Source organism: Aegilops tauschii, chromosome 5 (assembly GCF_002575655.3).
Source record: "Aegilops tauschii subsp. strangulata cultivar AL8/78 chromosome 5, Aet v6.0, whole genome shotgun sequence".
In the NCBI taxonomy this organism is placed as follows: Eukaryota; Viridiplantae; Streptophyta; class Magnoliopsida; order Poales; family Poaceae; genus Aegilops; species Aegilops tauschii.
Window position 1 is genome coordinate 566,970,013 of NC_053039.3, and position 8,444 is coordinate 566,978,456.

Consider the following 8,444-nt stretch of genomic DNA (forward strand, 5'->3'; position numbering starts at 1 on the left):
TCTTCGGGCGCAAGAAAGAAATTTATGGAAAAAATCATGCAAAAATTTCAGCGCAATCGGAGTTACGGATCTCCGAGAATTTAATAAACGGTGAAGGGCCAGAAAACAAGAACGCAAAACAGAAGAGAACAGAGAGGGAGATCCAATCTCGGAGAGGCTCTCGCCCCTCCGCCGCCATGGAGGCCATGGACAAGAGGGAAACTCTCCTCCCATCTAGGGGGAGGCCAAGGAAGAAGAATAAGGAGGGGGCTCTCTCCCCCTCTCTCCCGGTGGCACTGGAGCGCCACCGGGGCAAGGATCGTGACGGCGATCTACATCAACAATCTTGCTACCGTCAACACTAACTCTCTCCCCCTCTATGCAACAGTATAATACCCCTTCTCCCCGCTGTAATCTCTACTTAAACATGATGCTCAACTCCATATACTATTTCCCAATGATATATGGTTATCCTATAATTTTTGAATAGATTCATTTTGTCCTGTGGGCTAATCATGATCTTGGTTGGTATGAGTATATATTTTATTTATGGTGTTGTCCTACAGTGCCCTCCGTGTCGCGCAAACGGAGGGATCCTCGTTGTAGGGTGTTGCAATATGTTCATGATTCGCTTATTGTCGGTTGTGGGGGTGACAGCAGCCTAAACACGGATAAGTGGGTTGTTGTGCATGGGAGTAAAGAGGACGTGATACTTAATGCTATGGTTGAGTTTCACGACCTTAATGATCTTTAGTAGTTACGGATGCTTGCTAGAGTTCCAATCATAAGTGCATATGATCCAAGTAGAGAAAATATGTTAGCTCATGCCTCTCCCTCATATAAAATTGCAAGAATAATTACCGGTCTAGTTATCAATTACCTAGGGACAAATGACTTTCTTGTTGGCAAACTATATCCACTTTTATTATCTTGCAATTTATTCGTAGTTTTATTCTCGCAAAGTACTCGTAGTTTTATTCTTGCAAAATAGTTTCATACTTGTTTTAGGTAAAGCAAACGTCAAGTGTGCGTAGAGTTGTATTGGTGGTCGATAGAACTTGAGAGAATATTTGTTCTACCTTTAGCTCCTCGTTGGGTTCGACACTCTCATTTATCGAAGAAGGCTACAAACGACCCCCTACAGTTGTGGGTTATCATGCAGCAACGAAAACAAGAGTTCCAGCCCCTGAAATGAGAGTTCCAAACCCAGGTCTGTTTTCTGTTTTTATTGTTTGCAAACCTATTGTTTTCTCTTCCCTTCTTTACAAACCGACGCAACTTAATTAGGTATATTCCATTCTTTAGATAAGGATAAGAAGAGTATATTACCGAGTAGAATATATAGTGAGGGTCACTTGCAGAAAATCAGCTAGCCAAAGAGAGCTAGTATATGTTTTTTTCTTAGATGACTGCTAGCATATGTTTGTCTCGTTAAAACTGCTAAGCTATGTGAGGAGAGCACCTAATTAAGGGGTATCCCTTGGAGGGCTTCTGCAGAGGTCACTTTCTTGGGTCTAGGAGCACGACAAGTGATGCGCACAGCCATCGCCACGTGTCACGCATTGGCCGTAACCTCGGGATTTCATTTTCTACTACACGTGTTTTCAGGCTTTACTTAGTTTGGGGGAGGGGGGGGGGGTTGTTTATTATATTTTTGGTTTTTCATAGGTTTTGATAGAAAAATATTATTATTTTTGGAAAGTAGTGTTTTTTCGCAAGAAGCAAAACACCAGTAGGGAAAACCCTAGTAGTAGCGCGGGTTTTGAGGCTATCAGCAGTACGGATGGCCGCGCTACTACTACGATGCTACAGCTAACTATTAGTAGTAGCGCGGTCCCTACCCGCGCTACTACTATTGACTATATCAGCAATGCTTTTTGGGAACGCGCTACTATTAGTTAGCTGTAGCGCTTTCCTATCCCTGCGCTACTGCTATATCTTTCATCATTTTCCCCCTGCTTCCTACCCCGTTTCAGTTTCAATAAACTGCAATTTCCAGATACTAGGTACTACTAGATATCAATTTCATAAAGCATTATAGGTACTTGGTAGTACTAGATAACAATTTCATATATAGTCAACATGCATCCTCAAGCAGTACTAGGTAGTCTTACAGCCACACATATATAGCAGTTCTACTAGCTATATATAGTCATACAGCCACACACACATAAATATAGTTCTAGATGATATCGACGACGATCATCATCCTCAAGCCTGGGCGGTGGGTGTTCCTGATAGTAATTAGGATGGCATGTCCAAACACGAAGATTCTTGCCAACGAGGAAGCTCTTCCACCCAACCGAGCTTAAGTGTGTGCGATCGTCCGTGTCCATGCGGTAAGTACAGGTGGTGAGAGACCCTTGCGGTAAGGCGTAGTCCAGCTGAGCCTTCTTCATCAGGCTCGATACCACAACTCACAGATAGGCTCTTTGGCAATTTCTGAATAAGAAAAACATATCAATTAATAAATAGCCTTGCACATACTCTTGCAAATATATTTCTATTATGTATAGATTTCTACACTATCAAAAGACACAGTACTACACATTTGTACTAAGCATGAATTCTATTAATAAGTATATATGGATTATCTACACTATTAATAGTTCCTTGGATTCTACACTAATGAGCATGTGATCGGACTCTACACCAAAGCATATCATCGACTAGATTCCACACAACATATTATTGGACTCTACACTAAGCATATCAGCGGATAATTTGTATTTGTAAGTATAACAATAAAGCATATATATATATATATATATATCATCAAATTACTACAGTTAGTATAACATACCATATCATGTCGATCGACCATGGTACTTGTCAGGCGGGTCACGAATGGCACCCCGACAAAGTCATCACGTGGCGGAATTATGTCCCATAGGTTGCACACCTCCTCCTCGCTCAGCCTCATTCTTTGAGCTACGATGGCTTCATGAAGTGGGTCCTCATCATCTTCATCGAGTGGGTCTTCATCATCTTCCACCAGGTTGATATAAATGACAGCCAGCTTGGGTCTTTCTGCTCTGAAGGAGAAGCTGATAAACTCACCACCAGTAAGACGCATGCGGGCGAGGAAACGGGCCCATCCATCTCCTCCAATTTGCGACATATTGTGTCCTTTCTTGACCTCCATAGTGTAGGGCCCCCCAGGAGCCTCAAAGGTCATAGTGTCTCCTGTTAGCTTGTTGAATTTCAACCTCACATTGCATGGGACGATCTGTGTACAAAAAGCAAAATGACACAATGCATTAATGCCAACACTAAAAACAAAATAGTTGTTACATTTCATATAATTTCTTACCGCCGCATGACGAAAACTCGGCTAGAAGTAGATGCCAAACAGCTTGCTAGTTGCAAGGCTGTTGGCGCACCTTGACTTGCACAGTCGACATGGTGGCGGTGGTGGTCGCGCCATTTTCCTAAAGCAATATGAGCAAAGAAAACAATAACTTAGCATGGGATGAACATCAAGCTCAACATGCAAACCAACATAGCAAACTAACATCGACTATTCTAAACCCTAGAAACTATCCTATATCAAAGTGTTATATATGACCAGAGGCTTATATCAACTAAAAACTATCGACTATGTCTAAATTTTTACTAATCAGTTAATCATATCAACTATCATATCTCTCTCTCTATCTCTCTATCTCTCAAAATGTTGCATATCAACTAGCCTACTAAATCAACTAAATCAAAATGTTCTAAATCAACTAAATCAACTAGCCTACTAAATCAACTAAATCAAAATGTTCTAAATCAACTAGCCTACTAAATCAACTAAATCAAAATGTTCTAAATCAACTAGCCTACTAAACCAAGTAAATCATATCAACTAAATCAAAATGTTGCATATGAACTAGCCTACCAAATCAAGATGTAGCAGGGAGGAGGGGTTGTGGATGGAGGAGGGAGAAGGATGGGCGACTGGTGGAGGGAGGAGGAAGGCGGAGCGAGGAGGGGCCGGTCGGCGGCGAACGGAGGAGGAGGGGGTGGGGAGGAGGGCGGCCGGCGAAGGATTACCGAGTCCAGGGAGGAGGAGGAGGTGACGGTGGCGCAGAGGGAGAAGGGGTAGGCGACGGCCGCCGGCAGGGGCGAGGGCGGCCGGCGGGGGAGGACCGGCGCGGGGGGATTGAGGGGGGAGATCGAGTGAGTGTGAGTGGAGAGAAGAGAGTGAGGGGCGGCCTGTTGGGGAGGATAGAATGGCTTAGCAGTAGCGCGCTATAAAGAAACGCGTTACTGCTAAAAGACCTAGCAGTAGCGCCTTACAGCCAAAACGCGCTACTGCTATGTGTAAACATGTAAAAATATACATAAAAAATACATTGATAATCAATGATCTTTTTGTGTACAATCTGAATTGTCAATTTGAGTCCTCACCGGTTTTTAGAAACCGAGAAGACTCATATTGTGGCCACAAATTCTACACATGGAGTTCAATGAAGACCAGGTGGTTGTGATAGTTTGAGAAGTAACATATTTAAGGTGGTAAAAACCCTGTTCGCGGAGCGAGGTGGGACTAAATTTTGTAGTAAACTCAGCAGTAGTGGTTATAGTGAGAATGCGCTACTACTATGATCTGTAGCAGTAGCGCTCTTTGTTTTAAGGCGCTGCTGCTATAATTAGCTTCACGGCGGGGTCATGGGCTCGTGGCAATTATAGCAGTAGTGCGGCTTATCATAGGCGCACTACTGCTACATCTATGTCAGCAGCACGTTTCGTCGGCACGCGCTACTGGTACGTAGCAGCAGCGCCTTGTTTTTAAAGCGCACTGCTGGTAAGATTCTGTGTATAGGCTTTTTCCCAGTAGTGAAAACATGTGTTTATGTGAGAACTACAGTTGTGCTTCTTAAAAAAAAAGGAAATGCACAGCATGTACTCCTTGCAAGAGAAGCACAATTGTGCTTTCGGAAAAGGGAAAAGTACAACTATTCTTCCTCTAAATGAAAAGCACAGTTGTGCTTCCCATAAAAAAAGGAAAGTACAACCTATGCTTCCGCAAAAAGCATAACTATGCTCCCCGAAAAGAAAAAACACAGTTGTGCTTCCAGAAAAAGGGAAAGCACGGCATGTGGTTCAGTGAGAATCACAACCGTACTTCCCAAAAAGCGAAAGCACAGTTTTTGGTCCTTTTTTGGTTTGGCTTGCTTTTTTGGGTTTCTGGTTTCTTATTCCTGATTTTTCTGGTTCCTTCGATTTGGAAGGTTAACTTGGAACCTCAAGAAGGGATGAATTTAGGTGGGGGGGGGGGGGGGGGGGGGGGGGGGGGAGGGGGCTAGTCTCAACGACATGCTTCTACTTCATTAGTAGTGGATGTTGCTGCCAAATTTTCTCATTCCCTAAGAACTTTGCCCCCTCTATGCGTAAATCTTGGCTCCATCCCTGACCTCAAGATCATGTGTTATCAGTTTGACTACGAAATGTGCTCCTTGAGTTGAAATAAGTAAACAAATTCACGGTGTAGAAACATGCACAAGCGATGGCAATGTACCATCCGCACACTTCCACACAAACAGATATTAACCAATTGAGAAGAAGAATTGTTACACCATATAGAGCATAAAGCTCATGCATGACTGTACTGTCGATGGAACTGGTTATTTGTGATAACAGAATATTATTACGCTCAATTGTAGCCGACCCGGGATCTATTAGATGCCGGTGGCGGAGTAGAGATGCATCGGCAGGCGCGGCTCGGCATGCAGCACCAACGGCTTGGCCATGAATAAGTCGTGCTCTGATTCTCTGAGATCAATGGCCGACAACCCTGACGGTTTGCTCCAAGTGAACCCCAGTAGTAGCCGTCCAAACAACATCACACACATGGCTGTCCCAAGCAACGATGCGATGCATCCGCGGCGGCCAGTGCTGAAGGAGATGAACCACAACTCGTTCTCCGTGAGCACCATGTTGCCACCATCATCCATATTAATGTGGCGCTCTGGCTTGAAGCAGAACGGCTCATCCCAGATGGTTGGGTCTCGGCCAAGCCCAGATCATGGCTGCCCTTGGGCATGCGGTAACTGGCGACTGTGGTGTCGGCTAGGGCAACATGTGGCACATTGAAGGGGGCAACCGGGTGCAGCCGAAATGCCTCGCGAATGCACGCCTTGGCATAGTTGAGATGCGGGATGTCTGATTCCTGCACGAGCCGCTCTCGGCCCACCACCCGGTCGATCTCCTCCACCGCCTTCGCCATCACCTCTGGCGCGTTCGCCATCTCCGCCAACGCCCACTCCACCGCGTTCGACGGGTTGTCAGCGGCCGCAAATGTTATGTCCTGCACCACTGGCAGGTGACGGCGACGATGTGGACACTGCCGAGGCGGACGCAGGCGATGTCGGTGCCCATCTTCTCCATCATCTGGTGGATCCACCGGAACGGCGGCTTGTTGAACATCATCTCGCGAAGGTTCCCCACCACCGGCCAGGGCACCGGCCCGGGCGGGAGGGCCGCCACCGACCATGCTGGAGCTGCGACCACCAGCACCGCTCGCTACCTTGCTCTTGGGGCGCCTGAGCAGCAGCAGCCTCTGGATCGCGAGGTTGATGAAGGCTAGCACCAGCAGTAGGGCCTTGGCAGTGGCAAAGGACAGGGATGCTCCCATCTTCCCCATTGAAATCTGGCTGTAGCTCTCCTCTGTTTGATCAATCACAGAGGCAGTAATGTGAGAGCCTGGGGTTAATTAGTTTGCCAAATGAGAGGCTAGCTAGGCGTGCTCTCTAGCTATGCATTAACCCCTATTTATAGTGCTTCGTATGCATTGTTTCATTGTTCCTTGCATGCACTGGCGACCATCATGCAATGCAAGAGGTGGTGACGAAGAGAGCATACATGTTTATTTTGTTCATGTTTGAACAACTTTCTGGTTTAAAAGTCAATTATCACAAAAGCCAATTGTTTTGTAAAGCAAAATTATATGAGTAGCTAGTGAACATAGTCCTATTTTCATGTGTAGTTGCCTTTTAAATATCTTGGGATACAACCGCAAAAAAAAGTATCTTGGGATACCTGTGAATACTGGTAGATTTCATGATGAGGATTCGGTCGGAATGGATATGTCTTCATATGAACATGCAAGGTCGTACACAGGACCGATGACTCGCGACCACGTCCCCCCCCCCCCCCCCCCCCCCCCCGCGGGCGACCGGCCGCGCGTCCCTCCTCCTCCCTCCAGCCACCCCCTCCCTCCCTCCCTCCCGCCGCCGTCGCCGGCGCCCGCGGCCGGCTTGGCCCCGGGGCTGGTGGTGGCGGCGGCCTCCCTGCCCTTCCCCTCCCGGTCGCTCTCCGGCGCGGGCGGAGCTGCTCTCCGGGGGGGGGGGGGGGGGGGGGGGGCACTTCGGCGGCGATGGTCTGGCGTGGCGGCGGGGCTCCGTGGCGCGACGCAGGCGGACAGCTGGGCGGCGGGGCGGCGCAATCTGGTGTCGTCCGCTCGGCCCAGATCTGGGCCCTTCGGGCCCCATCTGGGCTTGGGCGGGCCGGCGGCGGGGATCGTCTCCGGCGTGGCTTCTGGGAGGCGGGGGAGACGCGACGAGTGGCTGGGTGCTGGCGGCGCCGACGCCGACCTGCTGCATCATGGCCGGCGGGGCTTAACGGGCCCGCTTCAGGCCTGGCTGGGCCAGGGGTGGCCCGGCATGCCCCGCGGCCATGTCCGGACGGGTGCCGCGACGGTGCCGGAGGCATGGGCCTCCCGCACGACGGCGGTGGAGGTGGTTCCCTCCCGCTCGGCGTCGGTGTTGCTGCTCCCGTCGTGGTGCGCTTCTCTCCGGTCCTCTTGGCCTCGTGGTGGTGTTCGTAGTGAGGCGGCGTTGGTGGCGGCGCTTCTACGTTGGCGCATGGAGGTGGGCGACGGTTTGGCGGGTCGGTTTCATCCGGTTGGGCGGTTGGGTCTGGGAATGCGGGAGAAATCCCTGCCGGCTTCGGCCCCGACGCGGTGACACCTGCGGGTGCCACCATTCCTTCCTGGAGGGTGTCGGTGGTATTCACCCCCCACCTCCCTCCGCGTGCTGGGGGAAACCCTAGGACTCGTCCGGGTAGCAGCGTCGTCGGCGTCGCATTCCTTCTTAGAGGTGCTGCTTGATACGCGGCGGTTCGGAACCTCGGTCTGTGGTGGTTTTTATCCGGTGGGCGCCGCGGTGGCGGGTCATCCGTAGTTGGCATTTGTTTCTTCTTCCTTCTCTTTTGGTGTGTTGTGCTGCTCGTCACAGCGATCTCTATACTCGGTGTTGGTTGCTTTGGAATACAAAGCGGGGAAACCCTTTTTGGGTAATCCATTTTTAAGTAGCGCGGAGACGAAACGCATTGTCGTAACGTACGTATGCATGTGATGCACTTACGTACGTATACAACTAACGGCCACGGTTACGAAATTTCCAGGCAGGGCCAGCGACGATCGATCGAGTGTTGGGTTGCTTGATAGCACAAGTCGTCATCGTCGTCGTCGTCGACCC

General features: G+C 49.1%; 1 pseudogene; it reads right to left on the bottom strand.

Moving 5' to 3' along the window:
- Positions 1-5,622: 5,622 nt before the first annotated feature.
- LOC120964192 (tyrosine N-monooxygenase-like) lies at positions 5,623-6,687 on the bottom strand (annotated as a pseudogene).
- Between the last annotated feature and the right edge of the window lie 1,757 nt (positions 6,688-8,444).